The sequence below is a fragment of the Leuciscus leuciscus genome, assembly GCF_965113295.1.
Source record: "Leuciscus leuciscus genome assembly, chromosome: 20".
NCBI classification, from domain to species: domain Eukaryota; kingdom Metazoa; phylum Chordata; class Actinopteri; order Cypriniformes; family Leuciscidae; genus Leuciscus; species Leuciscus leuciscus.
The window spans coordinates 35,335,462-35,353,952 of NC_138744.1; the positions used below are offsets into that span (position 1 = coordinate 35,335,462).

The following is an 18,491-nucleotide window of genomic DNA, read 5'->3' on the forward strand; positions in this document are numbered from 1 at the left end:
TCGTTGATCTTCACTGTAAGTGCATTATTGTACACTACTCTGCTTTCACTCCAGCTCTACAGACTAAGATCGTAGTAATCGCCCGAGTTTAAGTTGTATTTAACCTGAAATATTCCTTTAGCAGTGAATCAGCCGACATGTTGTCAGCAGGACTCAATACGGCTTAAGAGTATCGTCACAGTCTGTAAGTTTAGCCAAGCGTGCACCGTGAGACAGATACAGATACAGGCCGCATTGCTATTCAGGGCCAGAGAGCGAGACAGCATCTCATCCCAGCCGGCAGGAGGACAGGATAGTTCTCCATTCACTCACGGATACCATGAATAATTAATGCAAGCGGAGTAGATGAATTCAAGTCTCCAAGAGAGCGACTTTGCCCCGAGATAGTCTCGTGGAGCCAGACTTTTGACTTGAAGCATAACGTCTGTCCACACCACAGAGTTCTGGCAGTAAACCACATTTAAAGAGGCCATATTATGCTCTTTTACAAAGTCTTCATTTTGTTTTTGGGCTCTACTAAAATAGGTTTTAATGCTTGAATGTTCAAAAAACACCTTGTTTCCCTAAATCCTCCATTGTTGCAGCTCCTCTCTTCCCAGTCTGTCAGTAACGCTCTGTTTAGTTCCTGTCTCTATGAAGCCCCTCCTTCTGAAAAGCACACTGTTCTCTGATTGGTCGGCTGGATCAGTGTGTTGTGATTGGTCAAGAGCTTCGAGTGTGTTTGGGAAATGTCCCGCCCCTTACCATAACACAAGTTTAACACACTACTAACTAACTCATCCAGGCCCCGCCCCTTTATTCTGCGTATGAATTATTTAAATGAGGAATATTGTGACGTGTTCGTTCCCGGAAGAAAACTCGAGACTAAAATGGAGGCGTTTCAGGGAGTTCAGAAACACTGACACTAATATAGAGAATAACTCCTTTGCAGAGCTTTTTCATACTCAAACTGCAACATTACACACAACATTGAAGAAAGATGAACATGGAAAAAAGCCTAATAGGTCCTGTTTAAAACAATTCACTACAAAGTAAATTCTTAGAATTTTTTCGTTGGCTGTAAACCAGGTGTTTGCAAAGTTAACAACTTGCGCATTAATGCATGTTTATCACATCTGACCATTATTTCTCCAGAGCTCTTTGCTTCAGTGGATGCAGCACTTAAAATATCCCTGGAATTTAGCCTATAGTTCAGTTTCAATCCCAGATGTTTTTTGATGACTCACACAAATCCACAACAAAAGTCTCATAAACTCGATCATTAAGTGGCTGGATAGTGTTGCAGTAACGTTCCCTAAAGCGTCGCACAAATTTGTGCACACAGCACAACTCCATAATGTTAAACTGCTGATGCTGAAGCATTTTTTTTGGTCCAGTTTGATTAATAAATGTTTTTAATAAAGCTCTGTCCTTGATAAATGAGACAACCCAAGACAATACTGTTGAAAAATGACTGATCCTCAGAATCATAACACTAATATTACCATTGAAATGAATGAGAATGGTCTTTTCTCCAGGTCTTTTTAATTACATATGACATCCAAATATTTTATTTCTTTGCATTTTCATGCTAACTTATCAGCTGAAGCTACATTCCTTGTGCATTCTTTATGGTAACCATATAGTTGGCATGTAGAATTACATGCATGATGAAATGGATGAGGTTCTATTCAAATCCGATGTTAAAGGAGTGGTATAATGCCCTTTTCACAAGATGTAAAATAGGTCTCTGATGTCCCCAGAGTGTGTATGTGAAGTTCTAGCTAAAAATACCCCACAGATATTTTTATATAGCATGTTAAAATTGTCAATTTTTGCGGGTGAGCAAAAACGCACCGTTTGTGTCTGTTCCTTTAAATGCAAATGAGCTGCTGCTCCCAGCACAGGGGGCGGAGCTTCAACAGCTTGTATTCACACAGACATGCACCGGAAATTTCTAAAACTTTCAGCCTTTTATGTTCAAACCGGATTCAGACAATGATGGAGAGACTCAAGAAGAAGTGACAACATGTAGAAGCAACAGGACGTTTCTGAATGGTTAGTCGATGTATTTATGTAGCTGATGTGGAGTTAACTATCTTCTAGTCTTTGATTAGCATATTCTGTCAAGATAATCTATAAATCGTGTTCAGGGGGCGGGGTTTATGTCAATTCTAGTGTTGGTGATGTCACTAACCCGGGAGGAATGTGGTGTAGTCTCTACCAGCCGTTTGTTGTCGTCCTTAAAAAGTGATTTCTTTAAAAGCAAATATCTCCCTTTGCTTTGAACTTTGAGCGTCGTAACTTTGCAGATGTTGTTTATGCTCAAACAGCAACATTACACACTAACTAAAGTTAGAAAAGTGAAATCATAATCAACCAACCCTTTAAGTTGTTCACCACATAAAAGCTTTCAGAGCAATAATAGCAAAACAAGACAGGGTCATGTTACAACAAACAAATCTGTCTTCAAACACGCAATTCAGATTCCTATTTGACTATGCTTGACCCATAAACAGAGATTGTGATGGGTTATGCTCATTTGTGCAGGTTATGAGCGACTCACGAAATCAAAAGCAGCATGCCGGTTCTGAGAGAGATCACAGATCAGACAGACTTCAGCACATGCTCTTTACAGCAGCAGATCAGTCCTAAAAACACTCTAAAACAGCATTTTAACACTCCAAGAGTTGCTAAAGGTCTGATAACCCAAGTGTTGTAACATGTTGCTCAACTACCAGAACTGATGTTGGAAACTCACATAAGTCGTATAGTTATAGTTTATAATATTTTTTTATTTTTTTAAAACCTCCTTTTGTGAATGTAAAAGAAACAACTATCTTCATTCTTTTATTATAAGATCTCGGTTTACATAGTGTATACCTTTTACAAACGTGCATATGTTTATTACAGTACATCTTACAAACCGGTTAATGGAAAAATAGTTACTAAATATTTGCTAAATATCTCTTCTGGCATTTACACCAGCTTTCCTCTTAGGTGTCATAAAGGCAAAAATGACAATTATTGCAGTGGTTTTCTCCGGTTCTGAATGCACTGACACTGACGTTTTGTTCAGAATAATGGTAATGCACATGTAAATGTGAATCTGCCTGCAAAGTTTAAAGTTCACATAAACAAAACTTTCACAATCTGATTGAGCTCATTCAGATTGACAAATTAGTGCATGTAAACATACTTTGTACATATGATGTATTTGGAGTCAAACTGACCTGCATTGGTTTCCATGCAAACTTTCTTATAGTCTGTAACAAGCCACAATAAAGGTTTTCGGTTTTTGCATGATTTGATTTTTGGCGAATTGCATGAAAACCAATTCATGCAATTCAATTAAATTCAACACAAATGCACAAGTTATTTAATAAATACAGCAGGAGGGTTAAAAAGATCTAGGATTGGTGCATCTTAAAAAAGAAAATCTCAATTATCGGCGCAAACAACAAAGAAGAGTTAAAGAGTTCCTGCCATACTGCAGCTCTAATGTAGGGACAGTTTATTCAGACTGAATAGCTATAGTAAAACACAGAGTTGTACATCATCTGCACGATGCTGGATCCCTGGAGAAACGAGACATTTCTTTGTTTATCTTCCCGTTAGGAGAAACGGAGGTCTCTAGAGACGCTGATGATCCAAACATTTGTAACACACCCTGTGAGGTTCAGTACAGGGATCCCTCACACCTGCGGGCCCCCGGGGACCCTTAAATAGAAACGTGTCTACATGAGTATCTGAGATGAAAGGCAGGAACAGGAGTGGCTTACAGTGGAGAGATACAGTACGAATGATGCTGTTTATCAGCTCTGAGCGATGGAAATAGACTGTAAAACTGAGGATGCTATTGTGAAGGATCTCACTGCAATTTAAAGGGGCTCAGAAAACAATAAAAACAATCATAATAAACGGCACCTAATGTTTTTTTTTACTTTACCTTTCCTTCAGTGTTTAATAAGCCATTTGTGCATGTAAACAATCTGCAAAGTTACAAACTTCATCTCTCCAACAGAAAACACTTCCCTGAAACGCCTCGTTTTCCTGCCATTATTTCCGTGACTTATGCGTGCTATCAGAATTATCATAATAAATACAAGTTTCCAAGTCAGAAATTGGACATGCTTGCTCTCTGAAGTCGTGTTTACTACTGGGAAACCCGAGTTTGATACCCGAGTTTCCAAGTTGGGTGTGCCATAAACTTTAAACATGGCGGAGTGGAGATTTTTCCACAACAGCTTCATCACCTTGTCATTATAGTGCATATTTACATGAATGAATAATTATTTGAATGAAGCATATTGTATGTTTTATACACAGCGAAAATAGCCTGTTTGACTGAAATTCCAGAATCATCATCTTATCATTATCTGACAATCATTATATAGATAGTGCGGTAATGTTCATTTGGTTGTCAAAGAATGGGATGTTTTGGCTTTAATAAGATTTCTCCAATAAATGGGCAAGAATAAATCCGGCATCCTTCATGATTCCTGTTCTTTCGGGCAACAAAGCTCTTGAACGTGACGCGCTCATAATCCTGACTTCAGAAGTGGGATGTAGAGAGTTTTTTTGAAGGCAGCTTTATCTACGACATCATGAGAGACATTTGCATAATGCCCGCCCACTGGCTGCTTTGGTCCGCCCCCAAAGAACAACTGGGTATAAGCGATTTTGCTATTTTTATAGATTTAACACAAATGCCATAGTTACCTTAGCTATAATACAGTTCACAGCTGCTCATGACGCCTTGGGAGCTGACACAGAGTACTTGTTTATTGAGATACACAACGAGACAAAAATTATACAATACATTCATAAAATACATTAAAATACTTAACATTAAAAATGTTGTCCATTTACATTAAAAACAGTTTGACAAATTTCAGTGTAAATCTTGAATGACAAACAGCATCTATTAAAAACAACTTGATCATGCCTAGATTTTAAAATGACAAAAAAAAAAAACTCTTAATCTAGGATTTATTTAATTCATCTTATGCCATTGCATTCATCCGCTTCCATCCCATTCAATCTGCCACTTGTTGGTAATATAGTTAATGTAACTTAAGCAAGGTCAGAGGTTAGAATAAGTTCAGAGCCAATTAGTAAATAACTTTAATTAACCCTTTAGAACCGGCAGTGTCGTCGCCGACACATACCAGCAAGCTGTATTCATTTTACTGTAACTCTTCAACCGTTTGCACTATCAAATTTACCATTCAAATTGCCTCTGACAGTTAGCCTGGGAAAACCCAGACAACATCCGGCAAATTTAGATTTGCTCTGCAAGTAGTCTGGCAAAGAGCTCATTCAAGCCCATTTCTAATCCGTCCAAATCGCGGCACCAATCAGAAACGTTGGGGCGGGCTTTACACGATGACGATCGCTCTGATTGGTTTTAGGTCTATCCAATTGCGCCCAGAGGCATTAGAGCGACGTCCGTTGGTGAAGCGCACCAACTTTTAAATGCATTATTATATTCAAATTGCAAACACATGAGGACAGTCTCCATGAAAGACCCACTGGCAGATGAACGTGCTGCTACATTTCTCTCCAAAGCGGTAGGAAATTAAATTAGAATTAATAGAGGATTTTAACTGTGACAAGATGATTGACAGGGCAGTTTACGTGACAGGACGCACGCGACAGATCCGTCCGATAAAGATGACGAAGTAGTATGTCCCAAAGCTTGCCTACTTTTTTGCTACACATTCAAAAGTAAATACCTTTTCTTCACAAAAAGAGTACATACTTTTATGGCGTAGTGTAACTTAGGAGAATTGGGACGCCAGTGGTGGACGAAGTACACATACCATGTACTTGAGTTAAAGTAAAGATACTCAAGGTAAAATATTACTCAAGTAAAAGTAGAAGTGCTGCCTTTAAACATTCACTTGAGTAAAAGTACAAAAGTATTTGCCTTCAAATGTACTTAAGTATCAAAGTACTATGATTTTTTTATGGCTATAATGTCCTATTATAATTTTTGTCACAAGACTCTTGCTTAACTCAGTCTACGTGAAGACTCTAATGTCACTCTTGGCACATCAATCTATTAATAAAATGACATTAATTAGTCATATATATATATATATATATATATATATATATATATATATATATATATATTTGAATTGAATACATTTTTTGTGTGTTTAATTTTTTACGGAAGGGGACTGTTCCCATAAGGTATAATACATTTACAGTATTTACTGTACATATTTTTCACGAGCGTCTATGGTCATAATTATAAACATCCCTAATGTTATGATACATTCACATAAACCTGCACAATGCCATTGAATATATATATACACACTACATTATGGGAGCAGCCAATTTCCCTACAAAATTAAACACCAAAACGTATTAATGCAGTGTTTCTGCTACTCCTCAGAAAAAAAAAAATGCTATTATATGCAAGTAATTTTAGTGTCAAGGAAATAAGCAATGTTCATTATGCGTCAGTATTTACCGATAATTGCTGCAATAATAGCTGCTGCTCTCTGCCCCGCTTAAAATCATTGGCAACACAAATTGTTTGGAACTATTGAGAGCTACACGAATCACGTGACCGCGCGGCGGCGAGATCACAGTTGGCTTGTTCGACTTGAAACGGCACACTGCACAGACCAATCGGTGAATGACATTAAAATACCGCAAGAGCGATTAGAGAGTAGACGGCTCTGTATGCTTTTCAATCGCTCTCGCGATTTCGCTCTATACTTTGTCATAAACTGATCGGTCTGTGTAGCGCCGGTTCAAGTCAAACAAGCCGTGTGTCGCAACCTCTTATATACTGTCTATGGTCGCAACTCTCATATTTAACGGCTCTGGTTTGCGCTTAGTAGATACCGCCAAGGCAAGTTCAAAACAAAGCGCGCACGTTGTAGGCTACTGTGAGGTGGCTCGTTTGACCAGTTAAGTTTTTATCCACTCATAAATAAAAAGGAACGACTGATTTTGAAAATGTAGTAGAGTAAAAAGTAAGATATTTGACTTTGAAATGTAGTGGAGTTAAAGTAAAAGTCTTCCCAAATTTAAATACTTCAGTAAAGTACAGATACGCAAAAAAGCTACTTAAGTACAGTAACGAATTACATTTACTTCGTTACTGTCCACCACTGTGGGACGCAGCATATGGCTTTACACGATGACGATCGCTCTGATTGGTTTTAGGTCTATCCAATTGCGCCCAGAGGCATTTGAGCGACGTCTGTTGGTGACGCCCCTTTGGAAATGAGTTATTAATGAAGCTATGCCAGACCATAACTCAGTTACTACTGAGAATGGTCTGTTTTTAACCAGGCTACCTGACAGTAGTCAACATGCGCTTTTCCGCAGTATACGGCTTATTACAGTAATTTCATGCTTTCCGTCTGCAAATGACAGCAGCGCGGGAAGGAAGGATTTGAGGTTAGAGTGTTTTGGATTGCATAAAATAATAAAAGAAACGAACAAATACATGGCGAAAGACGTGTTAGACAGCAGAAAAGGGAATTGGGATGATTTTTAATGAAACTTGGGAAGCGGATGGCCGTTACTCTATCACGTATCTAAGCATGTAGTGTGTGCATGTGTGTGTGTGCGTGCCTATGAATGCGTGCATGTATGAAAAAAAAGTGTCCTAAATGAAAACTGTGCAACCCAATGTCACAAAAAAGACTTGTATATATGTATTAGTTCATTTTTCTAATTTAAAGTGTTAGTTTCTTTCGTTCATGATTTTTTTCTGTTTTTTTCAATTTATATAATTTATTGAAAGCTAATCTTTTTCTGAAAAAGATGACACCTTGCACATTAAGATAGCACATTGTTTTAGAATTGTACAGTCAAATATGTGAAAAAAATCTAAATATGTGAAAAACACCTATTATAGCTTCAGGTTCTAAAGGGTTAAAGTACTCATTGCAAACATACAAAATTAAAGTCAACTTTAAACCGGAAAAATGTACTAATGCATGTTGCTTGTCTTATTGTGCATGAATCTCTATGAATATATATGGAGAGATTTTTTTTATACACATACACACATACAGATGTAAAATGCCAGAAGCATTTGCAAGTGTGAAAACGGAAGGGAGTGAACAGGAAACACTTTTAGATTCAATCTGACACAACAAACCAGCTTCAACGTTTCAACCGTTTTACCCAAGATGTATTGGCTAACAGAGTTTAGGTGGAGTTTAGCTGTAGTTTCTGCTTCAGCATGACCACGACCACACCTGCAAACCAACTTCCCGTTTCTCGTTGCATCCACTGTTAGAGCAAACTGCTTTCCGCTGTTTCTGTCATGTGACTGGCATGCAGACATTAGCAGAGGTGATGGGTCACAACGAAACCATCAGCTGAAGCGTAATGCAGCTGGGCTGAAGGGTTTCTACCGAATCTCTCAGTCCTACGATTCCTGATCATTTCAGTATCACAGAAACGAACCACAGCTGTTTCTGACCAACCACACTCTCCTGACGTCAAACTGACACCCTAATAAAGGTGTGAAAGGGTGATAGTGTGTGAAAACACCCTAACAACAGCTTAAAGATAGCTGGTAATACTTTACAATAAGGTCTCATATAGCTGTAGTTTCATTATAACATTAACAACGAGCTGCACATTTGATATCTTTGTTAATGGTAAAAACACAACAGTTTGTGTTAGCTCATGTCCATTCAACAATATTAAAAGTGTAACATTAAGTTTAAGTAAGATTAATAAATGAGTAGTTTTTATTGTTAGTTCATGTAGTTTAATAACTAAAGTTAACAAATGGAACATTATTGTAGTGTTAGTTAGTTTAATACGAATAAGAGCTTAAAAATACAAATAAAGTACATAAATATGTGCATATTAAAAGCAAACAAAAACAAAGTTTGTTAAATTTCTTTAAGTTTATTATAAAATACAAATATTCATATTTTAATAATTCAACAATACATTTTTAAATAATGCATTTAAAAATAAAGAATTACTTTATACATTTATATATTTAGCCCTCTCCCGGACAGCACGCCAAATCCGCATAAATTACTACATCTGATTTCATGTACGTGTGAACTCGTGAGACTTTCAGATCCTGTCTACAGTAAGTGAGGTTGGTGTCATTAAAATGAGTATAGAAGCTGTTTACCAATGCAACTGTAAAGCCTCAAGAGAAGACGCCAGTTTCACTGTTACTGATGTGTTAATCCCCATTGGATTTACCACCAAAATGTTCCACAAACAGCGATGGACTCACAGCATAAGATGTGAGAATGTGAGCTTGTCTCTGAAGAGAATGTCCTCAAGAGAGAAGCAGCAATGACACATGCATTATAGTGCATTATGCAAATGACACATCATCAGTAACGGTTCACTCCTGAGAGAGAGAACGGATGCTTTGGAGCCAGACCAGCTTTACAAGTGGACTCAGGTGCGGTTCACTGGTGCACAACACAGTTCAGAGAACTGCTTTCAAGATTCAACCAAACCCAACTCTGACGTCAAACCGAGCGTGTGAAAGCACACTAACACGACAGATTTTAAATTTGCTTAAATTAATCTGGAAAAGCAGCCAAAAAAAGGAATAAAATACATTAATAGCAAAACAGACATCCCACCTCTCCCGGGGAAGGTCTGGGAGTCTCCCGCATATTGATAGCGGCTCCCTTATGTCTGCAAATTATATACAATGTTGAGGAAATTGAGAGAGAGAGAGAGAGGGGGGGGGGGGGGGTATTATATTATATTCCATACATAATATTATATACATAATATTATGGAGGGTGGGAGTCTGGCATAAATATAAGTGCATACAATTGATTTTTTACAAATTTTAATATTGGACGGACGGACGGATCATTAATACACTAAACTTTTAGCAATTTTGAGATTTTCTTCTTTTTTTTTGGTCAAAGTTGTAAACACGACACTTTTCTTCCATAAGGGGGTTTGGCTTCACGTCATCTTTGTTTCCAGGCGGACCCTTAAAGAATGCGACACACACACACACGTCTCCCAGAAATCTTATAGAATTCAACCAATCAGATGACTACTTCAAAACTCCTGAAGTGTTTCCAATTTTGTGTGCCATATACACCGGACGTTCAGCAACGGTCCCTGGGTGTGAAGGTGAAATTACAATATAAAAATGTGTTAATATGCGATTAATCCTGATTAATTACAGACTGATTACTTTTCTTTTAATCGATTGACAGCACTATACACACACATACACAAAAGCATATAACATACACATATAAAAAAATATAAATCACATTATGATACATCAAGCAAGAAAGAGAAATGTCTGTCATAATAATGGAGAGTCGCTCAGCAACTGAAACTGGAAAGTTTGGCATTTTCTGAAGCGATGCTTAATTAAGTGTCACTTTGTGTTACGATAATCTGCAATTCCACAACGCACTGACACACGATCATTAAACAAGACCGCAACATATTTGCTCTTTGCTTCTTTCTGTAAACAAAGTGGGCAGATATTGTCACTCCCACAGAAGCTAAACAGAAAAAACTGTTCACGTCCTTTGGGCTGTGATGATTTCTGTGTTCCGCTGTTTCATTAACGGCCTAATTGTGTTGGTAATGAACAAAACACCCTTCCCAAAAGCAGGGCACTGCGCTGAACAACCAGATAATTAAAAACTATTTCTACCAATGTCGCCCCAGTGGAAAATCACTTACAACGCCTGACTGAACCAAAGACGGCATTCGCAATCACTGGAACCAGGTAAAATGATGCAGAATACCATCTTGATGAATCGTGTCAAGACGTCTGAAATGCGATGCATCATTTCAAATAGTTTTGCATTAAACAGCATATTTGTGAAATTTGCATTCCTGCTCTAAACTTTATTGAATGAAGAATAAAACAGAGTCTCAGGCACCAAATTTAATAGAACAGCTCAAATCAGATCACAGAATCAAACATTTTAACACATTCTCCACTGGTCTATGTTCCCGAACATAATCACACATGATGTTTCTAAAATTATATTGCAGAAAACAAGTCCAGGTCACAATTCATCCCAAAAATCTAAAGAAAAAAAGTCTATTTCGTAGGAATAACGTCTTAAGAGACTATAATGAATTGCCATCTACGACGTGACTACATACAGAGCAGCGCCAAAGGCAGCGACCACACAAATGGACAACAGGAATGAGCTACAAATGACAGAACAACACAGGAAAAAAGAGAGTCATCATCACTTCCTGTTACATAATGAAACACATTTGCATAATGCTAGCCTATGGTCTTCATTGGTTGCCTGTGAACGTCTACACCGCCCTCAAACACTGTAGTTGTAGCTGAGACTGGAAGAGTTTGGTTCGTGTTGTCGACATGTCAAGAATGACCAATCAGAGCCTAATACCAATCACAACAGACTGGGCCATCTGACCAATCAGAGCAGAGTAGATCAAACACAATAGAGTGGGCCATCTGACCAATCAGAGCAGAGTAGATCAAACACAATAGACTGGGCCATCTGACCAATCAGAGCAGAGTAGATCAAACACAATAGAGTGGGCCATCTGACCAATCAGAGCAGAGCAGAGTAGATCAAACACAAAACTGGGCCATCTGACCAATCAGAGCACAGTATATCAAACACAATAGACTGGGCCATCTGACCAATCAGAGCAGAGTAGATCAAACACAATAGACTGGGCCATCTGACCAATCAGAGCAGAGCAGAGTAGATCAAACACAAAACTGGGCCATCTGACCAATCAGAGCACAGTATATCAAACACAATAGACTGGGCCATCTGACCAATCAGAGCAGAGCAGAGTAGATCAAACACAAAACTGGGCCACCTGACCAATCAGAGCACAGTATATCAAACACAATAGACTGGGCCATCTGACCAATCAGAGCACAGTATATCAAACACAATAGACTGGGCCATCTGACCAATCAGAGCACAGTAAATCAAACACAATAGACTTGGCCATCTGACCAATCAGAGCAGAGCAGGCTCACGGAAAGGAGGGAATTAGACTGAATCTTCGAACAAAACGTTTTCAGGCTCTTTGAGAAATAAGGTGATGTGCAATGTATATTATGAGAAAATTTGTATTTTTGACCTTGGATGCATGTACAGCTATTGTAGGAGACTACAAAACAAAATTGGGAACCTTTAAAATGGCATAATAGAGGCACTTCAAATAACCCAGTGTAAACGGTACAGTACAGGAAAATCTGTACCAGCTGACACGTTTCTACTGTAACATGGTCTATAATGTCATACCGCCAAACCCTAAACACAATCATGACAAATGTCTCTTGCTCAAGCTTCTGATTTTCTATAATTAGCATGTTCATAATTACACTGCCAGTATGTGGTGGAAAAAAGCAGAGTTTTTCAAAGCTGAAGCTATACAGTGAAGTAGACTGCTAGCTTAAAACCTAGAATTTGAACTCTAAATACTTTTGAGCGCACACACACACACACACACACACACAGTGTGAATCTGGCGTCACCAGCAGAGCGTTTGGCTCGGAGCACAGCACGCAGAGGTCACGTCCACCCATGTCTGCTTACTGGAATCTGATGCAAACTTACTCAAAATAGCAAACATGGAGGTTAGCACAACGAGAAAAACAAACAAATGAGTCCTTTAGAGACTAAACGACTAGTAAATCATATGCTTTAACTGACCTTGATCCTAAACTTTAGCATTTTGTAAGAACTTTGCACGCACTAGATACATTATTTGCAGTATTATTTATCCAGTTATAAATAATTTGCTTTAACTGACCTTGATCCTAAACTTCAGCATTTTGTAACAACTGCCATTGTTTTCCATGCACTAGATAAATCATTTGCAATAGCATGAATATAATAGAATCACAACGCTTAGTGTTGCATTAAATAGGATTTTCGAGAAGATTTTTGCGCTAATCTTCACTGAAAGACAACACTGTAATATAGCCTAATATTCACAGAAGCTGGAAGAGGCACAACAGATTTAATAGGGCAACTAGAATCAGATCACAAATTTGAACCAGACATTTTATTGCATTTTCTGCTTGGCTATATTACAGCATATAATCACAAAGATGTTTAGTACAGTATCAAATTATACTGCAAGTACACTTAAGAACAGTTAGGGCACACATGCATTAAAAACAGCCAAACGGAGCACATTAGCAAGAAGTTTCACAGGGATCCATGGAAAACCTGGATACATTAGGGACATTTTGTAAGGATTTGTGTTTTCCAGACCTGTAAAAGAGTCCTATGGGAAGTACATACATCTTACCACAGTTTCAACGTAAAATTTTAAGTTTGGTCAACTCAAATATCCAAGTTGTCAAGTGCTTAGTACAACTTCACATTTCAAGTTGACTGAACTTAAAAGTAAGGCAGCATGAAAACTTTAAGTTGAAACAACTTCTTTCTTTCTTTCTTTTTACAGTGCATCCACGTACCTTGGAATGGTAATGTTTTCTTCTCTTCTGCTCACCAAGGCTTCATGTATTTAATGAAAAATACCGTAAAAACACTAATACTGTGAAATATTACAACTATTTTCTATGTCAATATATTTTATTCCTGAGATCAAAGCTGAATTTTCAGCATTACTCCAGTCTTCAGTGCATGATCCTTCAGAAATCATTCTGATATGCTGATTTGCTGCTCAAGAAACATTGATTATTATTATCAATGTTGAAAACAGTTGTGCTGATTTGTATTTTTGTAGAAAGATTGATGCATTTAATTATTTTTTTAGGGCCCTTTTAAAGTACAAAAGAACAACATGTCATTTGCTTGCAAACCAAATTAGTTCAGAAATTGGTCTAAAATGATTGGCTAGTGAATTGGTCTGAATTTGAATAACTCAAATGACTTACTTTCCAGTAACTAAAAACAACTTGTAAGGTCACGGAGAATCAGGCACAATCAGTCAAAAAAGTTTGGATGCACATATAAAATGTAACTACTTTTAACTTAATACTGCATCTTAAAAAGAACAGAGATATGTGAACAACAGCAGATGTGTGCAGACAAACAAACAAAAATCATTACAGAAGAACGACTCAAACAGCTCCTTACGAGATCTGACCGACGTGGGGTTCAGACGACACTGATGCTGAAAATTAATAGCTCAAAAACAAAGTAAACAAACTCAATATAAAAAATAAAATAAAATAATCAGCCTCTCCAATACATCAATCATCACAGAGTCAGAACTGCTCCAACAACCAAATCTAGTCTATATCTAGCCAAGTAACCACTTTAAGTTTAGTTTGCAAAGACTATACATATTGAGAAAGGCAATTCTCAGCGGCGCAGGCGAACACAGAAGAACAGATGCTGTAATCATGACTCTCGTTTAGCGGCCGCTCTCCATCCCCCGTTTCAATAGCCAGGAGCTAGTTGCCTTCTCCTGCCCCCTCGCCAGTCGCTCCTCCTCCGCTCCGAGAAGTGGAACCGGATCCTGGCTTTCCTCAAAGAGCACACGCTTTCCCCAGCCTCGGGCCAGAGCTGCCAAGCTGCTCCTTGTAACTCTATCCATCTCACAGAGCGGTGAACGCCCATTCAGCATGTCCCAACAGGGGATAAACCCTCCAGTCAGCACCCGTGACAAAAGCAGGGAGGCAATGATGAATGAGGGGCCATCGAACCGACAAGCTTCACATGCTCGTGGATACCAACCGCAAATTCCTATAGACTTTCTGGGGAATGTCAAAAAACACTGTCGAGGACGTTTCCAACCGAGAGAGGAGCTTCACACAGCGTCTACCTGCCAGCTAAGAGATTATATATAGCTATGTCATTAATAAGAGGAAAAGATTGATAAATACACTCACACACACCAAAAAGATAAAGAGTGAAGCAGGGATGATGAGTTTTAGGGTCCCGAAGTCGATGCGTTTTTGGTTAAATAAGATAAACATAAAATACATCACTAAAACCCTCGTGATCTTTTTAAAAGCTTTTTCTTGTCTTGAAAAAGGCGATTACTAACAAGTTTCAAAATGGGACTAAAGAGGCTGTCGGGACATGAAGCGTCATCAGCCGAACAGGTAAACTCATCTACTGGTCAATCACAGCCTCGTTCTGTTTATAACCACGCTCTTGCAAACTATCATAACTCGAACTCTCGGGGAAAATGTTTTTAAAACAGACTGAAAGAGTTGACTGAAGCTTACTGATGGTGATGTTGAAGTCATGTGACCATGGTCGTTTAGCTTTTGACTTCTGCCGATTGTCTTTATGCTTCAAAATTCATAAAGGTTGTGTTCAGTTGTGAAGATTATCATGATGAATTATAATTTCTTATTTTCTGCAATAATCAGAAATGCTACAAAAAAATAATAATTCTACTTTATATTCTTTATGCAAGTTTGATTTATGAATTGAGAAGCATTGACTTGATTTATGCAAAACAAGCACTGATATTAAAATTAGCACCACAATGCAAAACATCATAATGGTCCTAAAACAGATGTCATTTTCTTTATGAAAATATGCTGATATTTATGCAAAATAAGAATTGATTTAAGTTTACACAAAGCAAGCAATGATTTATGTTTGATTTATTAAGCACTGATATTCAAACTAATTATCAATGCAAAAATAAATTATAATTGTCCTAAAATAAGCTTCAATTTCTTTATGCAAAATATATTGTTATGCAAAATATGTTGATATTTTGCATTTTGCATTGATTTATTGTTAACACTTTACAAAAAGGTTTCGGTTTGTTAACTATTTTTAAATCTTTGTTAATGTTAGCTAATAAAAAATTATGTTTTGCTCATTTATGTTTGATTTACACAAAATAAGCTTTGAAATTAAAACAGTATAATGCAAAACATCATAATGGTCTTTATTGTCTTGTTTTTCCTAAATATGTGGTCTCATTTTTTCTTCTATTAATTCTGAGTTGAAATGTGAACTGTTTTCGGGAAATTCACAAAAGTATCCAAAATGCCACAATGATGCTTCCAAGAACTACTATCACACATTATTTGAGTTTCAAAAAGTGTCCTGAGATAAACTGCAATTTGGACCAGTGAAGATAGAAGTTCAATATTTGACTTGCACAGTTACGGTTGATGCAACAACTAAACAACCATTGGTCGAGGAGAACATATGTAAAGTCAGTTCTTGTTTTTAAGCCCGTCAAGCCTAAAGCACACAGCGCTGAACTCCTGCTGAATGCAAATGCATTAATATTGTTCAAACAGATTAAGAAGCTGCAACTTTGGTTGATATATAAGCTAAACTTTAGTACACACACAAAAAAAAAAAAAATGGTGGAGCAATTCTCACTCAGAAATTGCTACAAAATGTTACATCTAATTAAACGTGAAAGTTTGAAGCATAAAAGACTGAAATAGTATTTTCTTGTAAGACGTGCAACAACAATCTTCATTGTATTTACAACTTTGAAAGTGTTTGAACTGTTTGCCAGGACTGCTAACAAGCTGTAAACAGTCATCTCCATTATTTCCATGTTCCCAACTTGGCCAAAAAGCTGAGAAACGGATGACCTAATGTTTTGGTACGCTTTGTACACTTACAAAACAGAGCTGTAATGACACCAGAGAAGATACCATGGTATTCAAAAGGCAAGATCAACCTCTAGTTTTCTAGAAGAGCTGATCTCTCGTCTGTCAGATTATTATTTAATGGAGCTGTTTATCATGATTAGGTCAGATATGAATATGCATGGCTCTGACAGGAGGCGGCACAGAGGGAAGCCAGAGGCATCCGTGCAAACGCTTCGTAAATACTTAATTCAGCATGAGGCTTTAGCAGCAACAGAATAAAGCCTCCATGAATCACTGAAATCACATGCAAGTAGGTCAGAGCAGGTTAATATACATCACTCCACAAACAGACAAGAAATTAACTAAATCCACAATCCTGCTCTTTTTAGGAATGATTCAATACACAATGTTTTGAATAAAAGGGTTTATTTTCCTAGTACATCAAAATATTCGCTGATTCTCAACTTCTACTTACTCAATGTAACGCCCACTTTTGACCATCCAATCACCTCCTGAGCCTTAAAATAAAGCCCCGCCCACATGTGTCTTTGCAAATCCGGTTTGACTTGGAAACATGACAGATTAAAGAAGTGAAATGGGTTGTGTGAACAACGTTTCACATTGACTTTAAAGTTTAAAGAAACGGCATGCATGAAAAATTATTTGTTTTGTTGCCTGATTTCGATTTTTTCCTTCATTTTCGACTCCTGCCTAAAGCAAGGTAAAAACACTGGCTTTGCCACCACAGCGCTTCATAAATACCCCGCGGGTTTGGAAACCATCCAGCGCTTCTGACGCTGTGAAATATGATATAACAATAGAAAATTCTAAGCAGAATTGCAGCTATAACACTCATTTCAATACACTCACTGCCGCTCTGGAAACATACTTTGTTTCTACAGTTATTTATGAGAATAGTCTGAGAAAAAAGACTTTGGTAAGTTAGAGAAATCAATATGTTGTTGTCAGCAAGCTGGACCTTACTCCAGACCTATTGTGAAACATTATGAACCTGAACAAATAGTATACTGTCACTCTGACATTTAAAGGACAAATTCACCCCAAAATGAGAATCCTCTCATCATTTTCTCTTCTTCATGTGGTTTTAAACCCCAATGACTTTTCCTTCCCTCAAACATAACAGAGCTCAAACAAAATGTCCCCACAAAGATGGCAGAATCCGAAATCCTTTTTTATCCCCATGAGGAAAACAGCTTATAAATCATACTAAGTGATGCTTTTTGGAAATGTAAAAAAGCAGGACGTTTTCTGTGTTGGGTAGGGTTAAGGGTTAGATAAGGGGAGAGAATATACAGTTTGTACAGTAGAAAAATCATTATGTCAATGGAAAGTCCCCTTAAAATGTGTGTGTGTGTGTGTGTGTGTGTGTGTGTGTGTGTGTGTGTGTGTGTGTGTGTGTGTGTGTGTGTGTGTGTGTGTGTGTGTGTGTGTGTGTGTGTGTGTGTGTGTGTGTGTGGCTTTCTCATCCCTATGAGGGAGCGAAACTCATTCTGATACAAGAGGTTTCACTAGCACACCAGAAAGAGCTCTTAATGATCATTGATTCCCTCAGACAGATTCAGGAACAACAATGCTTCACTATAGCACAGTCAATGTCTGTATTCCCGATATCAAAGCATATCAGCTGACTGCAAGACAAAAAGTTCCTTTCATCCGGATTCAAACCGCCAGCTTCAAACAACCGGCACAAAAACACAGCAGCAGAAAGGAAGCCTGAGCGCTCTCTGATAAGTGTCAGTTAGGAAAGTGACACATCAGTAATTATCTCTTCATACAGATGTGGATTCTCACTTATGCGGACGGAAAACATAGGGAGACTGGGGCTAGTTGTCACATCGGCTACATCTAAGGGAAAGTTGTCACATGCGCTTTTATATGCAGTTGTGTTGGCCAATGGTTTGATATTTTAATGAGTTGTTTTGCATTTCATAAATGCATAGTTTCATTTCGCATTTAATATGCAAGAACAATAGTGTGA

General features: G+C 37.8%; 1 protein-coding gene and 3 long non-coding RNA genes across 5 annotated transcripts in view; 2 read left to right on the forward strand and 2 right to left on the reverse strand.

Annotated features, from left to right (window-relative positions):
* LOC309483395 (mannosyl-oligosaccharide 1,2-alpha-mannosidase IA) overlaps window positions 1-18,491 on the reverse strand; it is a 217,689-nt gene that overhangs the window by 196,305 nt on the left and 2,893 nt on the right. The gene's annotated exons all lie outside the window — the stretch shown is intronic.
* The window catches only part of LOC309483423, a 309,493-nt gene that overhangs the window by 134,337 nt on the left and 156,665 nt on the right, over window positions 1-18,491 (forward strand). The gene's annotated exons all lie outside the window — the stretch shown is intronic.
* Window positions 4,424-7,725, forward strand: LOC309483427. The gene is made up of 2 exons (XR_014200561.1): window positions 4,424-5,782; window positions 7,129-7,725. It is a non-coding gene; the product is annotated as an uncharacterized lncRNA (long non-coding RNA).
* LOC309483418 lies at window positions 10,240-11,681 on the reverse strand. The gene is made up of 2 exons (XR_014200552.1): window positions 11,618-11,681; window positions 10,240-11,517 (listed from the first exon to the last, which is right to left on the reverse strand). It is a non-coding gene; the product is annotated as an uncharacterized lncRNA (long non-coding RNA).